Raw genomic sequence first — 21181 nt, 5'->3', positions numbered from 1 at the left:
ACCTGCATTCCAAGGTCTCTTTGTTCAGCAACACACCCCAAGACCTCCTCATTAAGTGTACAAGCCCTGCTCTGATTGGCTTTTTTCCAAAATGCAGAACCTCATATTTATCTAAATTAAACCCATCTGCCCCTCCTTAGCACATTTAATTGAAGTCCCAATGTACTGAGGTAAACTTCTTCACTGCCCATTACATCTCCAATTTTGGTGTCTAGTGTAAACCTACTAACCATACCTCATATATTCACATAGAAATCATTGATATACAGGACAAAAAGCAGTGGACCCAGCATCCATCCTGACAGCATATTTCTCACACAGTTGTTGGGTTGGGTAAGTTGTTGGCATGGACGGTACGGACTGAAGGGTCTGTTTCCATGTTATATATCTCCATACCTTCTAGACAATTCTGTATCTAAATAGCTAGTCCTCCCTGTATTCTACAGTCTCAAACTTGCTAACCGGTCTGTTATGTAGAACCGTGTGTCTTCCTGGAGTCCAAGTTAGTGACTTCCATGTACAAAGCCATGCTGCCTCTCCCTCATCACTTCTTGCCTTTCCAATTACATGTAAATCATGTCTCCGAGAATCACATCCAACAACTTCTCTGCCACTGATTTCAGGCTCACTGGTCTATTGTTCCCTGGCCTTTCCTTCCCACCTTTCTCAAATAATTGTGCCCAGCTTCCAGCACCTCACCTGTGACAATCAATGACACAAATATCTCAGCGAGGGTTCCAGCAAACACTTCCTTCGATTCCCACAAAGTTCTGGGTTACACCTGAGCAGGTCCCAGGGATTATTCCACCTTGCTACCGTTTAAGACATCCAGTACCCCCTCCTCTGTAATATGGACACTTATCACGTTATCACTATTTATTTCTCCAAACACTCTAGCTGCCACATCCTCTTTCAGTAAAAGAATCTCATATAGAATCTCTCTCACCTCCTGCGGTTCCACAGACAGCCTTGATGATTTTTGCGGGTACCTATTCTCTGCCTGGTTATCGTTTGTCCTTAGTGTATTTGTACAATCACTTTGGATTCTCCTTAAACCTATTTCCTAAAGCTATCTCATGTCCCCTTTTTGCCCTCCTGGTTTACCTCGAGTATACTCCTACTGCCCCTATACTCCTCTAGGAATTCACACAAACACAGCTCTCTGTACCTGCCATATCCCTCCTTCACTTTCTTGACCAGGTCCACAATTTCTTTCGTCAGGCAGCATTCTTTACACCTACCAGCCTTGGCCTTAACAGGAACATACTGTCTATGTACTCTCATTGTCGCAGGCCTATGGAGGCAATGGCAGATGAGGATACAGAAGCAATTATTCTCAGTAAAGAGGTAATGTTGGGAAAGATAACAGCCTAAACGTAGATGGGTCTCCTGACTCTGATGGAATGCATCCCGGGAAAAAAGAAAAGATGGCGGGGGGTGGGATAGCAATTCGTAATAATTCATTAAAAGTTGTTGGATTCTGGGATAGTTTTGACAGACTGGAAGCTGCGAATGTGGTGCCACTATTTTTCAAAAAGGATCCGTTAGCTTAACTTCTGTAGTGGAGAAAATGCTTGAACCTCTCAAGGAAGTAGTGGTGAGATATTTGGGTAGAAATTGTCTACTATTTGCAATTTACACAAATGTTTTGGAGTTGAGGACCAAGTGTTCGGTGTCAGAGTTCACATTTGATACGAAGATGAGGTAAAGCAATGTCTGCAGAGGCCACTGTCAGTCTGGACAGGGATACAGATCGGTTAAGTGAGTGGGTAAGGGTCTGGCAGATGGAGTTCAATGTTGGGAAATGTGAGGTCATCCATTTTAGTCGGACGAACAGCAAACTGGATGATGAAATGGTGAAAACTTGCAGCATGCTGCTGTGCGGTGGGAGCTGGGTGTCCTTCTGCATGAATCACAGGAAGTTGGTTTGCAGCTCCAGCAGGTAATTAAGACAGTGAAGGGAATATTATCCTTTCATGCGAGAGGGATGGTTATGCTGCTGGTGAGGCCACACCTGGGGAACTGTGTATAGGTTTGGTCCCCTTACATTAGCAAGGATGTACTGGCACTGGAGGGAGTACAGAGGAGGTTCATTAGTTTGAGTTGGGAGTTGAGAGGGTTGGCGTATGTGGAGATTGAGAAAACTGGTTCTCTTGTCATTGTAATTTAGAAGAATGGGAGTTTGGATAGGAAACAATAAAATTATGACGGGAGTAGATAAGATAGAAGCAGGGAGGCTATTTCCACTGGGGGCAGGTCAAACAACAGAGCATTACCTCAAAATAAGGGGGATCAGAATTAGGACTGAGCTCAGGAGGAGCTTCTTCAGCTAAAGGGTTGTGAATCTGTGGAATTCCCTGCTGAGTGCAGCATTTGACGTTATCAACTTGCATGCCTTTAAGGCAAAATGTAGATTTGTGAACAGGAAAAGAATTAAGGGTTATGGTGAGAGAGCAGGAATGTGGAGCTGAGGCCATGAGAAGATCAGCCCTGATCTTGTTGAATGGCAGAGCAGGCTTGAGGGGGCAGGTGAAAGTTCTTGCCTTGTGCCATCAAAATTGGCCTTTGTCCAATTCAGATCCTTAACGTTTAGATCTGATATATTATTTTCTATAACTATTTTAAAAATAGTAGAATTATCAGAGAATCCCAACAGTGTAGAAGCAGGTCATTCAGCCTATCACATTGATACTGACCCTGAGAGCCTCTTAACCTCCCGCTGTAACATTGCATTTCCCAGGGCAACCCAACGTACTCATCCCTGAACATTATGGGCAATTCAGCCTGGACAATCCACCCAACCTGCACATCTTTGGACTGTGGGAGGAAACCAGAAGAACCAGATGAAATCCATGCAGAAACCCCTAATAAAATGATCATCCCTTTCTTATTTCCCAGTTCCACCTAAATAACTTCACTGGGCGTACTCCCAGGAATATCCTCCCTAAGAAAAAACATAATGCTATCTCGAATCAAAAATGCCACTCCCCCTCCTCTCTCGTCCCCCTTTCTATTCTTCCTGTAGCATCTATACCCTGGAACATTAAGCTGCCAGTCCTATCCATCCCTGAGTGATGCCTCTGTAATTGCTTTAATATCCCAGTGCCATGTTCAAAACCATACCTTGAGCTCATCTGCCTTCCCTGTCAGGCCTCTTCTATTGAAGTAAATGCAGTGCAACTGCTCAGTCCGACTTCATTCGTGCCTTGCCCTTGCCTGCCTTGACTATTTGATTTCTGAACTGTACCAGCCTCAGACATATCTCTTTCCTCACTGCCTTCTTGGGTTTACACCCACTCTCTCACTGGTTTAATGCCTCCCAAGTATCACCAGCAAGTCTCCCTGCCTAGACATTAGACACCTTCCAATTCAGGTACAATCCATCCTTCTTATGCAGGTCAACTCTACTCCAGAGGAGATCACAACGGTCCACAAAATGTGAATCCTTTTCCCCTGCACCAGCTCCTTAGCCACTCATTGAGCACCTCCTCCTCCTCCGTAATATGGACATTTTTCAAGATGTCACCATTTATTTCCCCACATTCTATATCTCCCATGTACTTCTTCACAGTAAACACTGATGCAAAATACTTGTTTCCCTATCTCGGCCATCGCCTGCAGCTCCACACAATGGCTTCCTTGCTGATCTTTGAGGGTCTCTATTTTCTCCCTAGTTAGCCTTTTGTTCCTCATATATTTACAAAAGCCCTTCGGATTATCCTTAACCCTATTCGCCAAAGCTATCTCACGTCCCTTTTTTGCCTCTTGATTTCCCTCTTAATTATACTCCTACTGCCTTTATACTCAAAAATTTTTTGGATTGGAATAAATGCAAAATATAACATCCTGACAAAACAAACGAGGGTAGGACTTACACTCAATAAAAGTACGGCCTTGAGTAGTGATATGGGAACAAAGAGACCAAGGGCTTCACGTCTTTGACGTTTGTGTTACATGTAGACAGGGTGGTTAAGAAGGTGCTTAGCACACTTACCTTCATTGTTCAGACCTTTGAGTACAGGAGTTGGGACGTTATGTTGAGGATGTACAGGATAATGGAGAGGCCTCTTCTGGAATACTCTGTCCGGTTCTGGTTGCGCTGTTATAGGAAGGATATTATTAAATTGGATCAGGTTCAGGAGAGATTTACCTGCATGTTGCCATGAATGGAGGGATTGTGTTCTAAGGAGAGACTGGATAGGCTGGAAGTTTTTCACTGGCGTGCACGTGGTTGAGGGGTGACCTTATTAGAGGCTTATAAAATCAGAAAGAGTGTAGATAAGGTGAAAACCCGGGGGAGAGGGGGATTCAAAACTCGGGTGCATTCATTTTGAGAAGAAATGAGAAAGGTTTCAGAAAAGACATTAGGATTTTTTTTAAAAATGTATACGTGTGAAATGAACTTCCAGAGGAGGTGGTGGCTGTGAATACAATTACAATATTTAAAAGACATTCAGATTAGTGCATAAATAGGAAATATTTGGATGGATGTGGACTAAGCGGTGGCAAGTACAATTAGTTCAGTTTGGAATTATGGTTGGCATGGACTGGTTGGAGCACATGGCCTGTTTCCTTGCTGTATAACATTATGGCTCTAATCCTCACTAACTCGAAATTCCTCCATCCTCAACTCTCCCGATCATTGTCACTCCATCCAGCCTCACAACTCTTCCTTATTTATATAATTCCTCACCAGCCACAGAACGCTCCCTATCTCATGTCCTCCAGTTTCTCAAATCTCTGCGATATGTGCCTTTCTTCAGTTCCAGCCTTGAGGATGCCCTCATTCACTCCGATTGGTTGGAAGACAAACTGGTACGGCCTGGTCCTCCAGTATGCCCTCTGCCTCCTATAGGCCTGCGCTGACATCAATCATTGGGGCCCATTGTCAGGTGAGTGGTGGGATCCTGCCTCTCTCTGCCCTGGGATGAGCTTCAACATTCACAGTGAATGGGGCAGTATCACAGAGCACAGGGGTTGGGGCTATTCAGCCCATTTGGGATGTACCCTCTCCCTCTGGAGATGCTGCATATCTGTCCCAATTCCGTTCCCATTTGCCAATGTCCCCCCAAATCTTCCCTTAAAAAGTAAAATTCCAAATCTGTTTATGAATAACTGCTGAGTGTGTCCAGCTGCATTCAGACTGTTCCAGATGCTTGGAACTTACTGAATAAAATAATGTTCACATTATTTGCCAATTACCTGAAAATAGTTACTAAAATTGTGACATTGTTAACATTTCCCCTCTCTCTGCAGATTAGCTATCCTAGAAACAAATTTGCACCTAGTCAAAATCACTGCTGAACCTTCTCAGCTCCAAGGTCAATTATCTGTGCTTCTGCTAACTCTCCACAAAAGAGGAACACATCTTATTTTCATTTATTAGTGTCATAGAGATGTACAGCACAGAAACAGACCTTTGGTCTAATTTGTCCATGCCAACTAGGAATCCTCAATAAATGGAGCCCCATTTGCCAGCTATTGGTCCGTATCATTGGAAACTCTTCCTCTTCATGTACCCAATCGGATGCCTTTCAAACGTTGTAAATGTATCAGCCTCCACTTCTTCATCTGGCAGCTCATTCCACACATACACCACACACAGCTTGAAAACTTTGCCCCTTAGATCCGTTTTTAAACTTTGCCCTCTCAACTTAAGCCCATGTGATCTTGTTTTGAACCCACCTACCTGGGGGGAAAAGACCCTGGCTGTTCACCTTATCCATGCCCTTCATGATTTTATAAATCTCCATGAAGTCACCTCTCAGTCTTTGACTCTCCAGGGAAATTAACCCCGGCGTATTCAGCCTCCCCCTGTAGCCCAAATCCTCCAACCCGAGCAAAATCTTTGTAAATCTTGTCTGAACTCATTCAAGATTCACAACATCCTTTCCAGAACAGGGAATTTCGAACTTAAAACATAATTCCTGAAATGGCTTAATCAATGTCCTGTCCAACCACAATTTGACGTCCCAGCTTCTGTACTCAATGCATTGACCAATAAATATAAGCATACCAAACCCCACCTTCACTAGTCTGCCTACCTGCGACTCTCCTTTCAAGGAACAATGAACCTGCACTCCATGGTCTCTATGTTCAGCAACATTCCCAAGGACTTTCCCATTAAGTGTACAAGTCCTGCTCTGATTTGCCTTTCCAAAATCCAACAGCTTACATTTGTCTAAATTGAACCCAGTCTGCCATTCCTCGCTCCAATGGCCCATCTGGTCAAGATACCGTTGCATTCTGAACTAACCTTCTTCATTGTCCGCGACACCTCCAATTTTGGTGTCTTCTGTAAACCCACTGACCATACCTCATAGATTCATATCCAAGTCATTTATTTAAGGACCCAATATCTATTCCTGCAGGACAATGCTGCTCACAAGCCTCCAGTCCGCAAAGCAACCCTCCATCACCACCCTCTGCCTCCTACCTTCAAGCCAGTTTTGTATCCAAATGGCTTATTCTCCCAACATTTCATGTTATCTAACCTTGCTAACCAGTCTGCTTTGTGGAACATCGTTCATTGTCCATATAGACAACGTCCACAGTCTGCCTTCATCAATCATCTTTGTCACATCTTCAAAAAAACTCAATCAAGTTAGAGAGAGAGAATTTACCACACATAAAGCCATGTTAGCTATCCCTAATCAATCCTTGTCTTTCCAAATACATGTAAACCCTGTCCCTCAGAATCCCTTCCAACAACGTACCTACCACTGACGTTAGGTTGACTGTTCTCTTGGTCCCTGGGCTTTCCTTACCAACTTTTTAAAATAATGGCACCCATCTTCCAGCATCTTACCTGTCACAAACAATGATATAAATATTTTAGGGAGGGGCACTGCCATCACCTCCCTAGCTTTCCACAAATTTCTGGGATACACCTGATCAGGTCCCAGGGATTTATCCACCTTGCTAATGTTTAAGACATCCAGTACTTCCTCCTCTGTAATATAGACACTTTTCAAGTTACCACTATTTATTTCTCCAAACTCTCTAGAATAGAATAGCATAATAATTCTCCCACCTCCTGTTGTTCCATAGATGGCCTTGTTGATCTTTAAGGGGTCCTATTCTCTGTCCGGTTATTATTCTATCCTTAATGTATTTGTAAAATCTCTTTGGATTCTCCTTAAACTATTTCCTAGAGATATTTCAAGTCCCCTTTTTGCTCTCCTGATTACCCTCGAGTATACTGCTGTAAAAACGTGATTCTGTCCTCTCAATTCCTCCGCCTCTGCCATATCTGCTCCCAGGAGAAGCAATTCCACTCCAGGACATCCCAGAAAGGGTTCCTCTTTCACGGACCAGATTTCCCTCCCACTTGATCAACAATGCACTCCAACGCATATCCTCCACTTCCTGTACCTCCGCCTTCCCCCCACCCCTCCAACCACAATAAGAATATAATCTCCCATTCCTCACCTGCCACCCACTAATCGCCATTAACCTCTGCTATGTCCGCTACCTACAGTCAGACCCCACCACCAGGGATATATCTCCCTCCCCAGCCCTTTCTATCTGCCGCAGAGATCATGGGAACTTTGGTGCTGATGTGCTGCCCCACGGATGCCTCAGTCACTCACCCTGCCAAATGGCCGAGTGAGATTATCACTAGATGGATAATCCAGACACCCAGATAACGTTCTGGGGCCCAGGGTTTGGATTCCGTCATGGCAGACAGTGGAATGTGAATTCAATAAAAATTTGGAATTAAGAATCTATTAAAGATCATGAGTCCATTGTTGATTATTACGAAAACAAATCTCATCAGATTCGCTAATATCCTTCAGGGAAGGAATCTGCCATCCTTACCTGGTCTGGCCTACATGTGACTCCAGACCCACAGCAATGTGGTTGACTCTTTACTGCCCTTTGAGCCCAGCCAGTGACATCCTCATCCTGTGAATGAATAACAAAGAAGGTCAAGTCTTGTACACAACCATACTATTCTTACAGAGAAGTCATCTCTTTGTAAATTTGCTTCTCAACTCCCTGCTGACTATTGGGGAGTGGGGGGGGGGGGTCAATAGTACCATCCCAATAAGGAGATCATCCCTTTCTTATTTCTCAGTTCCACCTGTATAACCTGCCTGGATGTACTCCCAGGAATACCCTCTTGAAGACCAGCTGTAATGTTATCCATAATAAAAAATAGCTCTGCCCCTGCTCTGTTGCCCCCTTTATATCTTTGCTATAGAATCTATACACTCGAACATTAAGCTGCTTGCCCTATCCATCATTAAGTCATGCCTCTGTAATTGCTATAATATCCCAGTGCGATGTTCAAACCCATACCCTGAGCTCCTCTGCCCGACCTATCGGGCCTCCTGTGTTGAAATAAATGCAGTGTAACTGCTCATTCTGTGCCTTGCCCTTGTCTGCCTTGACTGTTTGACGTCTGAACTGTACCAGCGTCAGACTTAGCTCTTCCCTCACTCTATCTCTGGGTTTACCCACATTCCTTCACTGGTTTAATGCCTCCTGAATAGCACTAGCAACTGTTCCCTTTCAGTGCAGGTACAATCCATCCTTCTGATGGAGGTCTATTCTACCCCACAGGAGATTCATAGAACATAGAACATAGAACATAGAACAATACAGCACAGAACAGGCCCTTCGGCCCACGATGTTGTGCCGAACTTCTAACCTAGATTAAGTACCCATCCATGAACCTATCCAAATGCCGCTAAAAGGTCGCCAATGATTCCGACTCTACCACTCCCACGGGCAGCGCATTCCATGCCCCCACCACTCTCTGGGTAAAGAACGCACCCCTGACATCTCCCCTATACCTTCCACCCTTCACCTTAAATTTATGTCCCCTTGATCCAATGATCAAACAATGTGAACTCTTCTATTCCGATGTCATTGATACCAATAAACTACAGCCTCCCCGCAAAATGGTTATTCTCCACTTTAAGAATATTCTGCTCCCTCTCTGAGACAACCTTATACAAAAATTACACATTCGAATAATAAACCTTACACTCATCAGGTCATCATAAAAGGATTACATGACACATTGAAGGTTTGGGGAGACCTTTTGAGAGAATGCGATGAATTCAAATGAGAATTTTTAAGCAGCAAATGGGATTGATCTGATACACAATACTCACACACACACAATGCAAATATCCAGGTCCTGATATACTGAGTAATTCAATCAGAGTTTGGCAGAACATTTACTGAGATTCCCATCTGAATGTCCACCTGTAATATCCTGTAATACAAGTTTATAAAATCTGTCACTCTCAGTTCAGGTTAGAAACTCACACCAACCCTCCTCGTGGCCCAGGATGACTGTACATATTACCCTTGAGGACAAAAGCAGTCAACTCAGGGGGAAATCTGTGGGTTTCTAGGAGATTCCAACTTGATTAGATTAGATTGCTCACAGTGTGGAAACAGGCCCTTCGGCCCGCCGACACCGACCCGCCGAAGCGCAACCCACCCATACCCCTACATTTACCCCTTACCTAACACTACGGGCAATTTAGCAAGGCCAATTTACCTGACCTGCACATTTTTGGACTGTGGGAGGAAACCGGAGCACCCGGAGGAAACCCACGCAGACACAGGGAGAACGTGCAAACTCCACACAGTCAGTCGTCTGAGGCGGGAATTGAACCCGGGTCTCTGACGCTGTGAGGCAGCAGTGCTGACCACTGTGGCACCGTGCCGCCCACTTGAGATCTCATGTGACTGAACACAGCAGTTCTTTGACACATTGGAGAAAATGATCCAAGCGTCAGTGAGATATGGGCAACAAGAATTACTTTCTTTTCTTTCATTCCGTGCTGCCGCTCTGCCTCATCAATAAGACATGGGTGTGAAAGGCTAATGCCTAACGATGGGCAAGTTGTCTCCATCCTGATCAATGGGTAGGAAGATCCTTTCAATCACTCCAAAGCGTATCCCTAAAAAGATAGCAACTCTGTCTGCTTCCCACTGCCCAGTGCTCCCAGTAAATGTTTGGAAGAATGGGAAGGGGGGTTATCTCCTAGAAAAGGCATAACTGTAAAGGTCTAAAAGGATTATGAAAAGAGAGAGATGCACAGGAGAAGGGGGCAACAAGTTGCCAGATGGGGCGTAACTTGGGAAAATGGGAAGTTGCTCATTTTGGAGGAGATAATAAAAGAACAAAGTACTATTTAAATGGTGGAAACTGTAGAAAGCTGCACCACAAAGGGACCGGGGTAATTGTTCAGGAAACACAGAAAGCTACCACACAGTTACAACAGGGAACCAGGAAGGGGAATGGAATATTTTGTTTTAAAGGTGTTCAGGATTAGAGCTTGGAGTATATACCTGAGAGTAACGTGTGGAAGTGCTGGTGAGACCACCATATATGCAGTAATGAGAGGAGTTTTGGTCCCTTGAGATAAGGAAATGTGTCACTTTATTGGAGGCATTTCAGGGAAGATTCAATGAGATGATCCCTGGTTTGGAGGGATTATTTTTTAAATAAAGGCTGAAAAGGTTGGGACTCTACTCACTGGATTTTGGAGAAAGAGAGGTGATCTCATTGAGACAGATGGGATTCTTAAGGGGTTTGACAGGATAAATACTATAAGGATGTGTCTGAGGGTAAATACTGAGAGGGGAGTCTGAAACCAGATTTTGAGTCACGGAATCAAGGGGTCTGTTTTGGATTCATCAAGATAAGGCGACACAGACACGGGTAAGGGGTTTCAGCAGCAATGGAGCTGGGGTGAGGTGGAGAAAAGCAACGTTGAAGAGATTGGAATTCCTGGTGTTGTGATTGTGTGGATGTCTGATCAGAAGGTCACCTTGGGGTCAGATGTAACAGCAATATTGTGAAGAGTGTCGTTCTGCCTCAGAGAGTTCCCAGTGGGAGGGAGGGGCTCAGCAGAAAGGTAAAGGTCAGACAATGGGTTTAACCGTGACAATGTTTCATTGGAGGAAATTGCAGCTAATCGAGTAGTGGGAATGTGATAAGCAGTTTGATAACTGAGTAACAGTGGAGTAATGGAGAGGGATGATGGGGAGGGAGAGCTGGGCATCGTCAGTGTACATGTGAAACTTAACAGTGTTTTTGGACGATATCACCTCCTGGCACGATGTACGTGAGATGCAGGAGAGACCAAGGATAGATCGTTGAGGGACACCAAATGCAAAGAATTCAGAAAGGAAAGGGAGAGTCGAGATGGAGCAGGATTTTCCAACAACGGTGAGGTCAAATATTAGTTTTTCACAGAATGGGAGAGAAGGGCACAACCAAAAAAAGACCAATAGACAGAACAAGGAACAATATCTATGAATTGGCGAGGGGGGTGATGAGGCGGCAGCGGAGGAAAGAGAGTTGGAAAGTGAGTTTACCGAGATTAGGGTAAAGGGTCAAGGTGAGCTCTGATTAGGCTTGACAAGAGACTGTAGAAAGATGTAGGTTTAGGATAAAAACCAGGAACACCACGTGAGGCAGTTTGGCTCTGTGGGCTCGTGGGAGGGAGGGAAGGAGCAGATCGGATTATCTCAGTCTTCGTGACAGAGAAACTCCGTGTGCTCCTCACTTGTTGTTGGAGGGTCGGATGGAGGAGACAGGATGATGGACAGTGTTTTACAAAGAAACAAAACTAGGGTTAGTGATATTTAAAATGAGTGAACAAACCTGATGTAGCTTTTATCCAGATTATTAAAACAAACGGCTGAAGTCCTGTTTCGAATCCCATCTTGGCAGATGGTGGAATCTGAATGCAAGAAAAAAAAACAATGTATTAAGAATCTCCTGATCTCCACGAAACTATTAACAATGGCAAAAAAAATCCTGCCAACCTGACAGCGGCACAGCCAGCTATTCACTGTATTAATCACTGCAAAGTCTCAACACAGGAATGAAACTGGATGGACCACTCGGCATCTAAGAAGGCACCATTTAATACAACCACAGATTCAGCCCTCTTAGTGGTGCAATGTCCTCCTCACTAGCATATGGTTTTTGATGCCAAAATGTGCAGAGCTGTCTCACAGACTAGTCAAGGAACAGCCTGACATAGTCATACTCACGGAATCATCCCTTACAAACAATGAGCGGACACCACCATCACCATACCTAGATATCGAGAGTGTGGTGCTGGAAAAACACAACAGTCAGGCAGCATCCGAGGAGCAGGAGAATCGACGTTTGGAGCCTAAGCCCTTCATCAGCCTGACCTGCTGTGCTTTTCCAGCACCAGACTCTTGACTCTGATATCCAGCATCTGCAGTCTTCACTTTCTCCTGAAATCTCTGGATATGTCCTGTCCCACCGGCAGGACAGACCAGGCAGAGGTGGTGGCACAGTGGTGTACAGACTGGGAGGATTTGCCCTGGGAGTACACAACATTGACTCCGGAGACCAGGAAGTCTCATGGCTCCTGCCGATTACCACGTACCGTCCTCCCTTGGCTGATGGATCAGTTCTCCTTCATGTTGAACAACATTTGGAGGAAGCACTCAGGCAATAAAATGGTGTCAAACGTACTCTGGGTACAGGATTTCAATGTCCACAATCGAGACTAGCTGTGCAACAGAATTACTGACTGAGCTGGCCAGGTCCTAAAGGACATGTCTGCTCAACTGAGTCTGCAGCAGGTGGTGAGGGAACCAACAAGAGTGTAAAACATCCTTGATCTCATTGTTATGAATTGAGCAGCTGCAGATACATCTGTCCATGACAGTATCAGTACGTGCGACCATCACACATTCCTTTTGGAGACAAAGTCTTGCCTTAAAGTTGAGAAAAACCTCCATTGTGTTGAGTGACACTATCACCGTTCTAATGGGGACAGACTTCGAAGAGATGTAGGATCTCAAACTGGGTATCTCTGAGGCACTGTGGGACATCAACAGCAGCAGAACTGTACTCCAGCACAATCTGTAATCTCATGGGTTTGTAAATCCCGGTCTCACCCACCACAATGGACAGGAAAGGAGGGCATGCCATGAGCAGCACCAGGCAGACTTAAAAATGAAGTGCCAACCTGGTGAAGCTATCAAACAGAACTACTTGCATATCAAACAGCATCAGTAGCAAGCAACAGAGCTTAGTGATCCCACATCCAATGGATCAGATCGGAACTCTGCAGTTCTGCCACACCCAGTTGTGAACGGTGATGGACAATTAAACAACTCACTGGAGGAAGCATCACAGATATCCCCACCTTTACTGATGGAGGGGTCTCACACATCCATGCACCAGATAAGATGACAGCATTTGCAGCAATCTGCAGCGGAAGTGCAAAGTGGGATGATCCATCTCAGCCTTCTCTAGTGGTTTCTAACATCATAGATGTGAGTTTTAAGCCAGATCGATTCAGTTTGAATAACATCAAGAAATGGTTAAGTAGTGCAAAGGCTACGGGCCCTGCCAACATTCTGGCAATAATACTGATGGCTTGTGCTCCAGAACTCGCCACCCACCAAGCCAAGTACCGCTCCAGCACCGGCATCTACTGACAATGTGGAACATTGCCCAGGGATGTTCAACACAAAAACACAGGGCAATCCAACCCAGCCAATTTCCCTCTATCAGTCCACACTCGATCAGCTGTAAAGTGATGGAAGATGTCATTAACAGGGCTATCAAACAGCAGCTGCTCAGCAACAGCCAGCTGAGCGACACTCATTTTAGGCACCACCAGGGCCACTCAGCTCCCGATTGTGTTACCGCCCTGATTCACAACCTTACAACCAGCTGAATCACAGAGGCGAGGTGAGGGTGACTGCCCAGTCCCACTACAAGACCACTAACTCTAGCTGATTCCACCCTTGTCTCAGCTCATATACACTCATCCATCTTGTGTTATCTCCAGACTTCATACTCCTGGCCAGTTTCCCACATTCAACCTCACTGTAATCTCAAGAAAAACCCTAAATCTCTGCTGCCCAAGTGCTCCCTCGTACCAAAACGTGTTGATCCATCAAAAGGCTCCTATTCATAATCAACAACATAGAGCCACAGCGATGTACAGCATGGAAACAGATCCTTCAATCCAACCTATCCATGCCGACCAGATACCCCAACCCAATCTAGTCTCACCTGCTAGCATCAGCCCCACATCCCTCAGTTTAAAACTCTCACCCTTGATTTAATTCCTGGTTGTGATCATCCCTAGCTCGCTGCATCTCACACCCTTTGAGACCTCGACAACTCATTCTGTTCAAGAGTCTTAATGACCTGCTAATTCATTACTTCACTTGCGTGGCTGCTTTTACAGTTGCCAAAGCAACAAGGTCTAAAATTCGCAGCTAAAACCTCACAGGTCTGCTTTCCCCTTTTAAGACATTCCTCAAAACTTGCTTATTTGGCAATGGCTTTGGTCAGTTAACCTAATATCATCCTTCTCTGGCCTTATGTCTAAAGTTCCCAATAATATTTTTGTGAAATTATAAGCAGGATAATGAAACTACAAACTGTTCTTGATTTGGACATTATCTTCAAATCATCACTGTTGCTGTAATGAATACTCTGTAATGTCTCTTACCCAACCACATTGTGGGAGCACCTTCACTACACAAACTGCAGCTGCACAAGAAAGTCCCCAGGCAACAGGGCTTTGGCATTAATCACTGGTTCTGTGGAAGAAGAAACACAGTTGATGTTTCAGGGAGTGCAAAATGGATTACAGGGAATGTAAATGGTGCAGAATTTGATAGTTAGAAATGGAAGGAAAATACACTTGCTTATTGGAAAAAAGAATTCTTGACTGTCAAAGATTTTCCAGAAAAAAATTAATAAGCAGCATTTGGTCTGGGGCTGGGCAGCAGTGAAAAATTAACTTACAAAAATGTCTGTAAAAGTAATAGTAAAATATACTAAACAGACCAATAATACACCCATTGTTCTAGATTAAGGAAGCTAGATATTGGCAAAGTGGTCATGAGGAAGCCCAGAGATGAAGCAGAACAGTGTAAGCTGTTATGATCCCACAGTCATAGAGATGTATAGCACCGACACAGACCCTTCGGTCTAACTCATCCATGGAAACCAGGTATCCAAACCTAATCTATTCCCATTTGCCAGCACTTGGCCCATATCCCTGTAAATGCGCCCTAATCATATCATGTGTCTATTTAGATGCATTTAACATGTTTTAATTGTACTAGCCTCCACTAATTCCTCTGGCAGCTCTTTCCACCCACTGCATGAAAGAGTTGTCCTTTAGGCTCCTTTGAAACTTTATCCGTTCACCCTAAAGCAATGCCCACTACATCTGGACACCACCACTCCAGGGAAAACACCTTGTTCATTTACTCTATTCATGCCCCTCATGATTGTATAAACCTCCATAACATCACCACTCAGCCGATGGCACTCCAGGGAAAACAGCCTCGCCTTTTATACCTCACCCTACAGCTCAAATCCTCCAACCCGAACAACATCTATGTAAGTCTTTTTTGAAACCTTTCAAGTTTCACAGCACCCTTCTGATAGGAGGCAGTCCAGAACTGCACACAATATTCCAAAAGTGGCCTAACGAATATCCTGTACAGCAACATGACCTCCCACATCCTATACTCAATGCTCTAACCAATAATGGAAAATATACTGAACACCTTCTTCATCATCCTATCTACCTACAACTTGACTTGCAAGGACTATGAATCTGCAATCCAAGGTCTCTTTGTTCCGCAAACATCTCCAGGGCCTTGCCATTCAGTGTATAAGTCCTGCCCTGATTTGCTTTTTCAAAACGCAGCACCTCATATTTATCTAAATTAAACACCATCTGATCAATATCTCATTGTAATCTGAGGTAACCTTCTTCATTATCCACAATACCTCCAATTTTGTATGACCTGCAAACTCATTTACGATACCAAATCATTTAAATGAATGACGAAACAAATCCAGAAATAAACATCCATTTCTCTGAGTTTGAATGTGCTCTGTGTAAATCCTGCCAATCTGTACCAGAGAAAGACTGCACCTTGCCCCCTACAAAGCTGCACCTTGCCCCCTACAAAGCTGGCGGCTCCGCACGTGTCCATTGAATTCTTGCCCCAAATAAAGATGGCGGCGCGCACTCATGCCTGCAGCCACACTGAGGCAATTCCCCGTTTACTGAAAACACGAGACTGGGACGTTCAAATTTGTGTTTTCCGCTGTGCACATTTTGTTTGTAAAACCTCTCCGCTCATACAGAATCTCTCTCACCTCCTGCGGTTCCACAGACAGCCTTGATGATTTTTGCGGGTACCTATTCTCTCCCTGGTTACTCGTTTGTCCTTAGTGTATTTGTACAATCACTGTGGATTCTCCTTAAACCTATTTCCGAAAGCTATCTCATGTCCCCTTTTCACCCTCATGGTTTACCTCCTACTGCCCCTACACTCCTCTAGGGATTCACACAAACACAGCTCTCTGTACCTGCCATATCCCTCCTTCATTTTCTTGACCAGGTCCACAATTTCTTTCGTCAGGCAGCATTCTTTACACCTACCAGCCTTGGCCTTAACAGGAACATACTGTCTATGTACTCTCATCGTCGCAGGCCTATGGAGGCAATGGCAGTTGAGGATACAGAAGCAATCATTCTCAGTAAAGAGGTAATGTTGGGAAAGATAACAGCCTAAAGGTAGATGGGTCTCCTGGCCCTGATGGAATGTATCCCAGGGAATAAAAGAGATGGAGGGAAGGGGGTGGTCGGGGGGTGTGTGTGAGAATAACAAATAGATCTTGTGATAATTCACTAAAATTTGTTGGATTCTGGGATGGTTTTGACAGAATGGAAGCTCAAATGTGGTGCCACTATTTTACAAAATATTAGCTTAACTTCTGTTGTGGAGAAAATGCTTGAACCTCAAGGAAGTAGTGGTGAGATATCTGGGTAGAAACTGTCTCATTGAGCAGACAAAGCATGGATTCATGAAAGACATGTCACGTTTAATGCATTTACTGGAATTATTTGAGGACACGACGAGTGCGTTGGACAAGGGGGACTCGGTGGATGTGGTGTACCTGGATTTCCAGAAGGTATTCGATAAGTTGCCACACAAAAGGCTGCTGTATAAGGTAAAGATGCACAGCATTGTGGGTAATGTATTATCATTGATACTGGATTGGTTAACCAACAAAAAGTAAAGAACGGGGATAAATGTGAGTTTGGATTTGTGTTGGCACTAAACTGTTTACAACTTACACAAATGTTTTGGAGTTGAGGACCAAGTGTACGGTGTCAGAGTTCACATTTGATACGAAGATGAGGTAAAGCAATGTCTGCAGAGGCCACTGTAAGTCTGCACAGGGATACAGATCAGTTACGCGAGTGGCTAAGGATCTGGCAGATGGAGTTCAATGTTGGGAAATGTGAGGCCATCCATTTTGGTCGGACTAACAGCAAACTGGATGATGAAATGGTGAAAATGTGCACCATGCTGCTGTACAGAGTGAGTTGGGTGTCTTTGTGCATGAATCACAGGAAGTTGGTTTGCAGGTGCAGCAGGTAATTAAGGCAGTGAAGGGAATATTGTCCTTCCTTGCTAGAGGGATGGTAATGCTGCAGCTGTACAGATTGCTGGGGAGGCCACACCTGGAGTACTGTGTACAGGTTTGGTCTCCTTACTTCAGGAAGGATGTATTGGCATTGGAGGGAGTACAGAGGAGGTTCACTAGTTTGAGTCAGGAGTTGAGAGGATTCGTGTATGTGGAGAAATTGAGAAAACTGGTTCTATAGTCATTGTAATTTAGAAGAATGGGAAGTTGGAGAGGAAAAAAATAAAATTATGAAGGGAATAGATAAGACAGAAGCAGGGAGGCTATTTCCACTGGGGCGGGTCAATCTACAGAGCATTACCTCAAAATAAGGGGGTGCAGATTTAGGACTGAGTTCAGGAGACGCTTCTTCAGCTAAAGGGTTGTGAATCTGTGGAATTCCCTGCCGAGTGCAGCATTTGACGTTATCAACTTGAATGCCTTGAAGGCAAAAGGTAGATTTGTGAACAGGAAAAGAATTCAGGGTTATGGTGAGAGAGCAGGAATGTGGAGCTGAGGCCATGAGAAGATCAGCCCTGATCTTATTGAATGGTAGAGCAGGCTTGAGGGGCCAGAAGAAAGTTCTTGCCTTGTGCCATCAAAATTGGCCTTTGTCCAATTCACAACCTTAACTTTTAGATCTGGTATATTATTTTCTGTAACTATTTTAAAACTTGTAGAATTATCAGAGACTCCCAACAGTGTGGAAGCAGGTCATTCAGCCCATCACATTGATACTGACCAGGAGAGCCTCCTAACCTCCCCCGAAAACATTGCATTTCCCAGGGCCAACCAACCTACACATCCCTGAATATCATGGGCAATTCAGACTGGATAATCCACCCAACCTGCACATCCCTGAACACTGAGGGCAATTCAACCTGGACAATCCACCCAACCTGCACATCTTTGGACTGTGGGAGGAAACCAGAGCGCCCGGATGAAATTCATGCAGAAAATCCCAATAAGGTGATCATCCTTTCTTATTTCCCAGTCCCACGTAAATAACTTCACTGGGCGTACTCCCAGGAATATCTTCCCTCAGCAAAAACATAATGCTATCCCGAATCAAAAATGCCACTCTCCCTCCTCTCTTGTCCCCCTTTCTATTCTTCCTATAGCATCTATACCCTGGAACAAAAAGCTGCCAGGCCTATCCATCCCTGAATGATGCCTCTGTAATTGCTATAATATCCCAGTGCCATGTTCAAAACCATACCCTGAGCTCCTCTGCCTTCCCTGTCAGGCCTCTTCTATTGAAGCAAATACAGTGCAAATGCTCAGTCCGACTTCATTCTGTGCCTTGCCCTTGCCTGCCTTGACTATTTGATTTCTGAACTGTACCAGCCTCAGACATATCTCTTTCCTCACTCCCTTCTTGGGTTTACACCCACTCCCGCACTCGTTTAATGCCTCCCGAGTATCACCAGCAAGTCTCCCTGACTAGACATTAGACACCTTCCAATTCAGGTACAATCCATCCTTCTTATGCAGGTCAACTCTACTCCAGAGGAGATCACAATGATCCAAAAACGTGAATCGTTTTCCCCTGCACCAGCTCCTTAGCCACTCATTGAGCACCTCCTCCTCCTCCGTAATATGGACATTTTTCAAGATGTCACCATTTATTTCCCCACATTCTATATCTCCCATGTACTTCTTCACAGTAAACACTGATGCAAAATACTTGTTTCCCTATCTCACCCCTCGCCTGCAGCTCCACACAATGGCTGCCTTGCTGATCTTTGAGGGTCTCTATTTTCTCCCTAGTTAGCCTTTTGTTCCTCATATATTTACAAAAGCCCTTCGGATTATCATTAACCCTGTTCGCCAAAGCTATCTCACGTCTCTTTTTTGCCTCTTGATTTCCCTCTTAATTATACTCCTACTGCCTTTATACTCAAAATTTTTTTGGATTGGAATAAATGCAAAATATAACATCCTGACAAAACAAACGAGGGTAGGACTTACACTCAATAAAAATACGGCCTTGAGTAGTGATATGGGAACAAAGAGACCAAGGACTTCACATCTTTGACGTTTGTGTTACATGTCGACAGGGTGGTTAAGAAGGTGCTTAGCACACTTACCTTCATTGTTCAGACCTTTGAGTACAGGAGTTGGGACGTTATGTTGAGGATGTACAGGACATTGGAGAGGCCTCTTCTGGAATACTCTGTCCAGTTCTGGTTGCGCTGTTATAGGAAGGATATTATTAAATTGGAGCAGGTTCTGAAGAGATTTACTAGCATGTTGCCATGAATGGAGGGATTGTGTTCAAAGGACAGGCTGGGAAATTTTTTCACTAGCATGCACGAGGTTGAGGTGACCTGAGAGGTTTACGAAATCAGAAAGAATGTAGATAAGGTGAATAGCCAGGGGAGAGGGGGATTCAAAACTCGAGTGCATTCATTTTGGGAAGAAATTAGGAAGATTTGAGAAAAGACATTAGGGTTTTTATAAAAAAAAAATGTATATGTGTGAAATGAACTTCCAGAGGAAGTGTTAGCTGTGAGTACAATTACAATATTTAAAAGACATTCAGATTAGTACATAAATAGGAAATATTTGGATGGATGTGGACTAAGCGGAGGCAGGTACAATTAGTTCAGTTTGGAATTATGGTTGGCATGGACTGGTTGCACCACAAGGCCTGTTTCCTTGCTGTATATCATTATGACTCTAACCCTTACTAACTCTAAATTCCTCCATCCTCAACTCTCCCGATCACTGTCACTTCATCCAGCCTCACAACTCTTCCTTATTTATATAATTCATCACCAGCCACAGAACGCTCCCTATCTCATGTCCTCCAGTTTCTCAAATCTCTGCGATATGTGCCTTTCTTTAGTTCCAGCCTTGAGGATACCCTCATTCACTCCGATTGGTTGGAAGACAAACTGTTACGGGCTGGTCCTCCAGGACTGCCCTCTGCCTCCTATTGGCCTGCGCTGACATCAATCATCGGGGCCCATCGTGAGGTGAGTGGTGGGATCCTCCCTCTCTCTGCCCTGGGATGAGCTTCATCATTCACAGTGAATGGGGCAGAATCACAGAGCACAGGGACTGGGGCTATTCAGCCCATTTGGGATGTACTCTCTCCCTCTGGAGATGCTGCAAGTCTGTCCCAATTCCCTTCCCATTTGCCCAAAGCCCCCCAAATCTTCCCTTAAAAAGTAAAATTCCAAATCTGTTTATGAATAACTGCTGAGTCTGTGTCCAGCTGTCATTCAGACTGTTCCAGATGCTCAGAACTTACTGAATAAAATAATGTTCACATATTCACATATTATTGGATTGGATAGGCATATGGAGGATAGTGGGCTAGTGTAGGTTAGGTGGGCTTGGATCGGCGCAACATCGAGGGCCGAAAGGGCCTGTACTGCGCTGTATTGTTCTATGTTCTATTTGCCAATTACCTGAAAACAGTTACTAAAATTGTGACATTGTTAACAATTCCCCTCTCTCTGCAAATTAAATATCCTAGAACCAAATCTGCACCTGGTCAAAATCACTGCTTAACCTTCTCAGCTCCAAGGTCAATTATCTGTGCTTCTGCTAGCTCTCCACAAAAGAGGAACACATCTTATTTTCATTAATTAGTGTCATAGAGATGTACAGCACAGAAACAGACCTTTGGTCTAATTTGTCCATTCCACCTAGGAATCCTCAACAAATGGAGCCCCATTTGCCAGCTGT

The 21181-nt window shown here is 44.4% G+C and overlaps 1 long non-coding RNA gene across 1 annotated transcript in view; it reads right to left on the bottom strand.

Moving 5' to 3' along the window:
* The window catches only part of LOC148137950 (uncharacterized), a 593433-nt gene extending 573753 nt beyond the window's left edge, over positions 1 to 19680 (bottom strand). The window contains exons 1-2 of the long non-coding RNA XR_015754205.1: positions 19573 to 19680; positions 7822 to 7908 (exon numbers count right to left, since the gene is read on the bottom strand). This is a non-coding gene — a long non-coding RNA (uncharacterized LOC148137950). The remainder of the gene's footprint in view (positions 1 to 7821; positions 7909 to 19572) is intronic.
* Between the last annotated feature and the right edge of the window lie 1501 nt (positions 19681 to 21181).

Source organism: Chiloscyllium plagiosum, unplaced genomic scaffold (assembly GCF_037043375.1).
Source record: "Chiloscyllium plagiosum isolate Xiang-an unplaced genomic scaffold, Cpla_swu_hap1 HiC_scaffold_42, whole genome shotgun sequence".
Classification (NCBI taxonomy): Eukaryota; Metazoa; Chordata; class Chondrichthyes; order Orectolobiformes; family Hemiscylliidae; genus Chiloscyllium; species Chiloscyllium plagiosum.
The sequence above is the reverse complement of the archived record's forward strand: the minus strand, read 5'-3'. Positions and strand labels throughout refer to the sequence as shown.